This window comes from Zingiber officinale, chromosome 9A, assembly GCF_018446385.1.
Source record: "Zingiber officinale cultivar Zhangliang chromosome 9A, Zo_v1.1, whole genome shotgun sequence".
Taxonomy (NCBI): domain Eukaryota; kingdom Viridiplantae; phylum Streptophyta; class Magnoliopsida; order Zingiberales; family Zingiberaceae; genus Zingiber; species Zingiber officinale.
Genome location: NC_056002.1, coordinates 123947541 through 123958019, shown reverse-complemented (window position 1 = coordinate 123958019; position 10479 = coordinate 123947541).

The following is a 10479-nucleotide window of genomic DNA, read 5'->3' as shown; positions in this document are numbered from 1 at the left end:
ATCACATTTGGTCTAATTATCTACATTTGTTTGTAGTTGTTCATTTAATTTATATTGTAGATAACATAGTATGTGGTGTCACATACAGAAGATGATGTTATCAGTACCTTATAAATTATAAACAGTAGCTCACGACCAGAATGGAAAGGAACAAACCATTAGAATGTCGTAGTGTAATTAGGTATTAGTTTATCTTGACTATATAATTACACTAGTACACTCAGAGTGTATTGAGTAGGACCATTTGAGGTCGTTCCTTTTATACTGACTTTATAAAGGAACAAAGACCTCGGTTATTATGGAAGTGTGTGCTCTTAATCCTAATATAATAACAAGCACATATGTTTGATATTTATTTCTTTAATTTATCAATGGGTGAGATTTAGTTCGATGAATCAATAAACCCGATAAATTGGGAAATGGTATCACTCATAGTGTGTGTTGTTGATTATAGAAGGAAACTGTGTCTTAGTGATACTAGGTTGATAATGTCCTCAAGAGGAGCTCATAAAGATTGTCATGTTAAACCCTGCAGGTGGACTTAGTCCGACATGATAATAAGGTTGAGTGGTACTACTCTTGGACTTAGATATTAATTAAATGAGTTGTCAGTAACTCACTTAATTAGTGGACATTCGATATCTTAAACACAGGGAGACTAACACACTCATAATAAGAAGGAGCCCAAAAATGTAATTTGGGATTGGTGCGGTAGTTCAATGATAGTTCTCTAGTTGAATGAATTATCATTGATAAAATTAAGTTGTGTGTTCGGGGCGAACATGGGATGCTTAATTTTATCGGGAGACCAAAACCAATTCCTCCTCTCGGTCCCTATCGTAGCCTCTTATTTATAGAGTACTATACCCATATATACCCACCTTCTATACCCACCTAAAGGGGGCCGGCCAAGCTAGCTTGGGAACCAAGCTAGGGCCGGCCTAAGCTTGGGTTTAAGGTGGCCGGCCCTAGCTTGAACCCAGGCTAGTAGGGCCGGCCATAATTAATTAGTAAGAAAATTTAATTTTAATGTTTATTATTATGTGGAAGATTTAATTTAAAGAGAATTAAAATTAAAATATCTCTCTTGTAAAAGATTTACAAAAGAAAGAGATTAGATCTCTTTCCTTATTTATAGATTGGAGAGATGTTTTATTTTCTCTTTAAAATTATTCACATGTTAATAAAATTAAAATTATAGATATTTCCTTTTATTAACCATGAAGAGATTTTAAAGAGAAATTTTATTTTTTAAAATTTCCGGAAACAAATAAGGAAAGTTTTAATTGTTGATTGAAACTTATCCAATTTGCTTCCTATTGATTTGGCCGGCCATCATTGTTTAATTGGGGAAATATTATTTTATTTTTCTCAATTAAATCATGTCAAGGAAATTAAGGAAAATTTATTGTAATTAAATTTCCTAATTTACCTAGGCCAAGGAATATAAAAGAAGGGGTGAGGGTGCCTTCACAAGATACAACATCTATTATTCCTCTCCCTCTTTTGTTCCTTGGTGTGGCCGGCCATCATCTCCTTCTCTTCCTCTTGTGGTGGCCGAACCTCTCCCTCTCCCTTGGAGTTCTTGTGGTGGCCGGATACTACTCGGAGAAGAAGAAGAAGAATGAGAGAAAGCTAGCATCTCTTGGAGTTTGGTTAGTATTTTGGTTTTTCTCCTTGGTAAAGCTTTTCTTTTGTGGCCGAACCTTGCTTGGAGGAGAAGAAGGTGGTTGGTGGTTTCTCATCTTGGAAGATCGTTGCCCACACAACGTCCGAGGTTAGAAGAGGAATACGGTAGAAGATCAAGAGGTTTTTCTACAAGGTATAACTAGTAATTTCTATTTCCGCATCATGCTAGTTATTTATGGAAATAATACCAAATACAAGAGGCTTACGTTCTAGTATTTCGAATATGTTTTTTCGAAGTTGTGTTCTTTTGTTTCTTTCTTTTCCTTGTGATTTGATTGTTCTCTTTGGTTAACCTAAAGTTATTTTAGGAAATTAAATATTAGCTTTCTATTAAAGGTTTTGTCTAGTCGGTGGTGGTTGCTCCCATATCCAAGAAGGCCATGTGCCTCGCCACGTCAGTACTGGGAACCTTTTATGGAAATTAATATTTAATGGAATTAATAACTTAAGGAGACTTGGGTCGAACGTGTTAAGTTCCGCAAGAGATCCAAGTCAAAACCTAAAAGAACAAATAGATTAAGTTTTGGATCAAACGTGTTAAGTTCCGCAGGCGATCCAAAATTTAATTTAAAAGAACACATGGTAGCTAGGAAAAGGTTCAGACCTTTGTACAAAATTTTTGTACAGTGGAACCTATAGGTTTTCCGAGTAGCAACCAGCAAGGTGGACCAATAATGATGTTCCACATCATCATGAGTGCCACCTCATGGAAGTAACAAAGCCACTCTCTTAATGGTTTCATATTAATTGCAATTAATGCAATTAATGTGATTTTATGGTTTCATATTAATTGCAATTAATGCAATTAATGTGAATTTTGAAATGTGGTCGGCCACTTGGTTTTTGGGTGAAAAAAAATTCATTTTTCATTCACGTGTGTGCATCTTCCTCCTTCTCCCTCTCAAGCTCTCCCTCCCTCTCCTCCCTTGGCCGAACCACATAGGTGCTAGCACACCTTGGTTTTTGGTCATCTCCATCTAGTGTGTCCGTGTGGATACTTCTAGAGGACCGGCGCTTGACGGTCTTGAGATCCGGCATCATTTGGACGAGCGGGAACGCGAAGGGCATCGCATCAAGGGTAAACACTTTTTCCTCATAGATCTAAGTAGTAGATCAGTTTTTAAACTCGTACAAGAAATAGTTTTTTGAATTTTTATACGAATCTTTGCACGGATCTACGGCTTTGGGTCCTTCGGGGTTTCCGCAACGCGAAAAGCGAAACCCAACAGTGGTATCGAGCCACGTGCAAAGACTTGTACGAGTTAGTTTTTGGTTTTGGAAAACAAAAACTTCTGTGATTTTCTGTAAAATTCAATTTTATGTTTTATGGGTAATTTTTCCTTATAGAAACACAAGTGTCTCGGCACTTGTACTTCGGCTATCGGGAAGAATTTTTCCAAACGGCTCGTTTCAACCCAAAATCTTTTGTGACAGCGGACTCGGGTGCCTTTAGATCGCAACGGAGCAACTCACGATGGTTAGATCGTGGGTAGGCGCGCTGCCCCTAACCCCGCAAGGTGCTCCGTGATCGCACCCGAAATCGCTAAAAGCGAACCCGTCGGGAAGATTTTCCGAAACGGTAATGTCTCGGCCCAAATCATTTTGGGACAGCGGGTTTAGCGCTGTTGGATCGCAAAGAACCCTCGCGATGGTTAGATCGCGGGTAGGCGCGCTGCCCCTGGGCCCCGCAAGTTCCGCGATTGCGCCCTAAACCGCTAAACGGGACCACCGGGAAATTTTACTTGTAAAATTGTAAAATTAATTTTAAAATTATAGAAAATTATGAAAATATATAATTTTGAATTATATATATTAATTTGTGATAGTCATGGCCCAAAGCCCAATATGATTGGTTGTGTTGTAATTCATAATACGGTCTGCGTGCCGTGATGTGTTTTCGCGTGTTGTATTTATTTTATTATTCGTGACCTGCGCGTCGTGCCTCATCTTTTATTCTTGTTGTAAATTAGATTTAGACTCGAATGTAACTCAAGTTTCAAATTGTAATGTACAAATTGGAGCGGTGGAGGGTCCACACGAGACGGAGTTCCGAGGCGGGCACGAGCAACACAAGGTGGTCAAAGGGAGGCGCTTGGAGAAGCTGTTGACCCTAGGTTGACCAATCGATCTTCTCATTGGCTTGAGAAGATCGTAGTAGGGCCATGACTAAATCACAAATAGATTAATTAATTAATTATTATGTATTTGATGCATGTTTAATAATTAATTAATTAATTAGTGCCTTAACGATTAGATTAGATCTAAGTCGTGCACATGATGCACCCTTGCGATTAGATTAGATCTAAGTCGTGCACAAGATGCATTCTTCTCGATTAGATTAGATCTAGATCGAACCAACTCTAAAATGCCTAACCGTGCCGTGATACCTATCACTACCTCGATCACATGTATTGTTGAATCTGCCAAAGCGGAGCAATACATATTATCTTGGTAGGGTACGGAGGGACAATCTTGGTCCCGTCTATCAACGCATGGGTGAATAAAAACTCAATTAGATTGAGTATTCATAGTTACTCAGTTGGATCGAGTCAACTATAGGCATTCTTCCAATAGTTGGAAAGATAGGTCAATATCACATCTATATTAACTCTCGGGCGAATTAGCCAAAGCTAACTCGAGTTTTAATATAAATGTGGATATTGATTCTATAAACAAGAGTTGCATAGAGATGTAATTGGTAATCGTTACCTACCGATCATACTAAGCCTTGGGCGTATTAGCCAAAGCTAACTCAAGGGTTAGTATGATGTGGATCTTGTCCCACAAGAATTATAGAATTTAGTGGGAGCATCATTTAATTAAAGGCCTAATTAAATGATTTTAAAGAATATGATACTTATTTCTGTATTTATTTCTGTTGTAGAATTGTCATGACGTCGAATACGAACATTTTCTCCCTGCGATCTGTCCTTAAGAAGGACAAGCTCAACGGAGCAAATTTCCTGGACTGGTACAGGAACCTGAGAATAGTTCTCACTCAGGAACGTAAACTGTACGTTCTGGAGCAGCCCATTCCGGAGGCTCCTCCTGCCAATGCCCCGCGAGCTGACAAAGATGCTTACAAGAAGCATCAAGGTGACGCATTAGATGTGTCATGTCTAATGCTCGCAACCATGAACTCTAAGCTTCAGAAGCAACATGAGTTAATGGGTGCTTACGATATGGTTGCACATCTTTGTCAACTATATCAAGGACAAGCAGGGCACTGGAAGAGGAACTTCACAGGATACCTGGAAGATCTTAACAAGAAGAGAAATAAGATTTCTACTTCAGGTATAAATGTTATAGAAGTCAACCTCTCTATTTCTTCGTCGTGGGTATTAGATACCGGATGTGCTTAGCACATTTGTACTAGTGTACAAGCACCGAGAAATAGCGAGCATTGACAAAGGCGAGATAGACCTACGGTAGGCAATGGAGCACTGTTTCTGTAGGGACTTATTTTCTATCTACTCTGGGCTTATACTAGAGTTAGACGATTGTTGTTATGTGCTGCATTGACTAAGAATATTATATCGGTTTCTTGTTTGGACAAGAAAGGATTTTCGTTTATAATAAAGAACAAATGTTGTTCTATCTATTTAAACGATATGTTCTATTATAGTGCACCTCGATAAACGGACTCTATATTCTAGATCTAGAGAGCCCTATCTATAACGTTAGTACCAAGAGGTTCAAATCGAACGATATGAACTACACCTATCTCTGCTGTCGCTAGGTCATATAAATGACAAGCGCTATCCCACTCCATAAGGATGGTTTTGGACTCATTTGATTTTGAATCATATGAGATATGCGAGTCATGCCTACGAGGCAAGATGACCAAAACTCCTTTTAGTGGGCACAGTGGAAAGCGATTTGTTAGGACTCATACATAGTGATGTATGTGGCCCTTTCAATGTCGCTGCTAGAGGCGGTTATAGGTACTTCATCACATTTACTGATGACTTCAGTAGATATGGTTATGTGTATTTGATGACACATAAATCTGAATCCTTTGAAAAGTTCAAAGAATTCAAGAATGAAGTACAGAACCAGCTTGGCAAGAGTATTAAGATACTTCGATCATATCGAGGTGGTGAATACTTAAGCCATGAGTTTCGTGACTACTTAGCCGAGTGTGGGATTTTATCTCAACTCACTCCTCCTGGAACACCACAGTGGAATGGTGTATCCGAAAGGAGGAATCGTACCTTATTAGATATGGTACGATCTATGATGAGTCACACAGATCTTCCGACATATCTATGGGGATATGCTCTAGACACGGCAGCTTTCATACTCAACCGAGTTCCATCAAAGGCCGTGATAAAGACACCATATAGGATATGGACTGGGAGAGATGCCCAGGTGTCTTTCATGAGGATTTGGGGTTGTGAGGCTTACGTACGACGTCAAGTCTCAGACAAATTAGGACCCAAATCCGACAAGTGCTATTTCATCGGATATCCCAAGGAAACTAAGGATATTATTTCTACATTCCCAGTAGTTGTGGCAAAGACTGGGGTCTTTCTAGAAAGACTAGTGGGAGCGCGTTCGATCTTGAAGAAGTTCAAGATGCGAACAATAGCACTGATGCCTCGATGGAAATTGAACTGGAACCACAAAGTGTTGTGGATGATGTTGTTCCACAAGGTGTTGAGGAACAACAACCAGTTCAAGTAGACATACCTCTTTGCAGGTCTGATAGGGTACGTCGTCAGCCTGAGAGATACTCATTTCTCTTGTCTGACCATGATGACATTGTGCTCATAGAGGATGAGCCCACCACCTATCAGGAAGCTGTGATGAGACCAGATTCCGAGAAATGGCTAGAGGCCATTCTCGGAGCTGGAATCTTCGATTCGATGATGCGATCAAACAGTTTGGTTTCATCAAGAATGAAGATGAGCCTTGTGTCTACAAGAAGGTTGTAGAAAACATAGTTGTCTTCCTCATATTGTATGTGGATGACATACTACTCATTGGGAAGGACATCCCTATGCTTCAGTCTGTCAAGACCTGGCTAAGGAGTTGCTTCTCAATGAAGGACTTAGGTGAGGCATCCCACATTCTTGGGATACAGATCTATAGAGATAGATCTAAGAGATTCCTTGGCCTAAGTCAGAGTACATATATTGACAAGGTACTCCTTCGGTTTGCCATGCAGAACTCCAAGAAGGGATTTCTGCCGATGTCACATGGCATGAGTCTTTCGAAGACTCAAGGTCCCTCTTCTAGAGAGGAGAGAGACCGCATGGATCAGATCCCTTATGCCTCAGCCATAGGATCGATCATGCACGCCATGCTATGTACTCGACCTGATGTCTCGTATGCTTTGAGCATGACGAGCAGATACCAGTCAAATCCAGGTGAAAGTCACTGGATAGCGGTTAAGAATATTCTTAAGTACTTAAGAAGGACTAAAGAATATTTCTTGATATATGGAGGCAATGATGAGCTAACTGTAAAGGGTTACAGTGATGCCAGCTTCCAGACCGATCAGGATGATTACCGATCGCAGTCAGGGTTCGTGTTTTGCTTAGATGGTAGTGTTATGAACTGGCAAAGTTCACAGCAGTTCTACAACGTTTCCATCTCATTCGAGAGATTATCGATAGAGGAGATGTGAAGATTTGTAGAGTACCTACAGAGGCTAACATCGTAGATCCCTTGACCAAGGCTTTGGCACAGAGGAAGCATGATGGTCACACTAGGTCTTTAGGCCTTAGAGCCTATACTGATTGGCACTAGTGCTAGTGGGAGATTGTTAGTTAGATCCCTAGAGCCAATCATTTGATGATTGTATGGACTCATGTATATCATATTCTTGTATATTAATAAAGGCATTTGTTTGGTTATTATACTTATTTATATTAGTGCCAAATTGACTAAGTATAATAGCGTCCTTGAGTAGAAGGTTCATACCTATATCAATCGATTAGTTGAATCGATAGTGAGATGATATAGGGAACACTACTCTAAATCATTCCTAATCGAGTATTAGCATTCAGGGACAATGTTAATACAATAAGACTAGCATGTAGGTCAGCTCGATGACTTGATCTCACAAGTCATGGATATAAAGATATCAAGCTGACACATGGGTATGCATTAGAGAATGTATATTGAATGACCCGCCATGAGAAAGTATCATGGATCGTTATATGAGTGTCATATACTTTCTCTTGTGGCTATTAGTATGACTATTAGTCCTTAGACCTGAAGTCACCATGGATCCCTACATAAGGAGTTATGTACTTTAGTTTCGTCAACGTCACCCGTAATTGGACTATAAAGGCGACATTGGGTATATAATGAATTATGTAGAGGGATGTGAGTGATGTAGATGGAATCTATCCCTCCCATATGACGGGAGCGACATCGGTATTCTTGATAGAGTGAGACCACTAAGTGCATGGCCATGCCCAAATGAGTCAACATTAGATGTTGAGCTCATTTGATCGAGTGAGTCTACTTGGAGTTCAAGATTTAGATTGATTAGAGGATGACACGGTCTATGCCTCATATTGATCAATCTAGATGTCTAGGATAGAAGGACACTTGTCATTATTTTGTGAGTAGTCACAATTGGTAGTCACAAGGTGATGTCGGATCTCGACATTCTTGTAACTTGGGTAGTAATGATGTGTTGCTAGATATCGCTCATTACTTATGCTCCTAAATGGGTTTAGGGCATTGCCAACGTTACAAGAACCTATAGGGTCACACACTTAGGACAATTAGGTGGAGATTAGGTTCATATGATGAACCAAGAGGATTAGATTCATTTGATGAATCAAATTGGATTAAGAGTAATCCTAATTGGGCTAACTTGAGTTTGACTCAAGTTGATTCATGTGTTAAATGAGTCTAATTTAGATTTTGACTCATTGAATCAATTTAATTTAATGAATTAGATTCATTATATTAAGTTGGCTCGAATCAAATGGTTGGATTAGATCCACCATGGTAGAGATTGAGTCAAGTTTGACTTGACTTGAGAAGGAAGACCAACGGTCAATTTTGACTTGACCTTTTTGCCACCTCATTGGTGAGTTGGCATTAGGTGGACCAATAATGATGTTCCACATCATCATGGGTGCCACCTCATGGAAGTAACAAAGCCACTCTCTTAATGGTTTCATATTAATTGCAATTAATGCAATTAATGTGAATTTTGAAATGTGGCCAGCCACTTGGTTTTTGGGTGAAGAAATTCATTTTTCATTCACTTGTGTGCATCTTCCTCCTTCTCCCTCTCAAGCTCTCCCTCTCCCTCTCCTCCCTTGGCCGAACCACATAGGTGCTAGCACACCTTGGTTTTTGGTCATCTCCATCTAGTGTGTCTGTGTGGATACTTCTAGAGGACCGGCGCTTGACGGTCTTGAGATCCGGCATCATTTGGACGAGCGGGAACGCGAAGGGCATCGCATCAAGGGTAAACACTTTTTCCTCATAGATCTAAGTAGTAGATCAGTTTTTGAACTCGTACAAGAAATAGTTTTTCGAATTTTTATACGAATCTTTGCACGGATCTACGGCTTTGGGTCCTTCGGGGTTTCTGCGATACGAAAAAGCGGTTTTCGCAGCTCGAAGAACCCAACAATGAGTTGTATCTAGCAACACATCATTACTACCCAAGTTATAAGAATGTTGAGATTCAACATCACCATTGTGACTATTAATTGTGACTCTCACAATATGTGACAATGTCCTTCTATCCTAGACATCTAGATTGATCAATTGAGGCATAAACTGTGTCATCCTCTAATCAATCTATGTCTTGAACTCCAAGTAGACTCACTCTAATCAAATGAGTTCAATATCTCATATTGACTCATTTGGGCATGGTCATGCACTTAGTGGTCTCACTCTATCAAGAATCATGATATCACTCCCGTCATATAGGAGGGATACATCACATCTACATCACTCACATCCCTCCGCATAATTTGTTACATACCCAGTAGTCGCCTTTATAGTCCACCCATTTACGGGTGATGTTTGACGAAGTCAAAGTTTGCAACTCCTTATGTAGGGAACCATGGTGACTTCAGGTCCAAGGACTGATAGTCATACTAATAGTCACATGAGAAAGTATGACACTCATATAATGATCCATGATACTTTCTCATAGCGGGTCATTCAGTATACATTCTCCAATGCATACCCATGTGTCAACTTGATATCTAATATTCATGACTTGTGAGATCAAGTCATCGAGTTGACCTACATGCTAGCCTCAGCGCATTAACATTGTCCCTGAATGTTAATACTTTACTAGGAATGATTAAGAGTAGTATTCTCTATATCATCTCACTATCAATTCAACCAATCGATTGATATAGATAAGAACCTTCCACTCAAGGACGCTATTACACTTAGTTATTTGGCACCAATACAAGTAAGTATAATAACCATAATAAATGCCTTTATAAATATATAGGAATATGATACATTGAGTCCATACAACAATCATCATATGATTGGCTCTAGGGCTCTCACTAACAATCTCCCACTAGCACTAGTATCAATCAGTGTAGGCTCTAACACCCAATGACCTAGTGTGACCATCATGCTTTCTCTGTGCCAAAGCCTTGGTCAAGGGATCAGCAATGTTAGCTTCTATGGGTACTCTGCAAATTTTCACATCTCCTCTATTGATGATCTCTCGAATGAGATGGAAGCGTCGTAGTATGTGTTTGGTCCGCTGGTGTGAGCGAGGTTCCTTAGCCTGCGCAATTGCTCCATTGTTGTCACAATAGAGCTCTATAGGATCGGCTATGC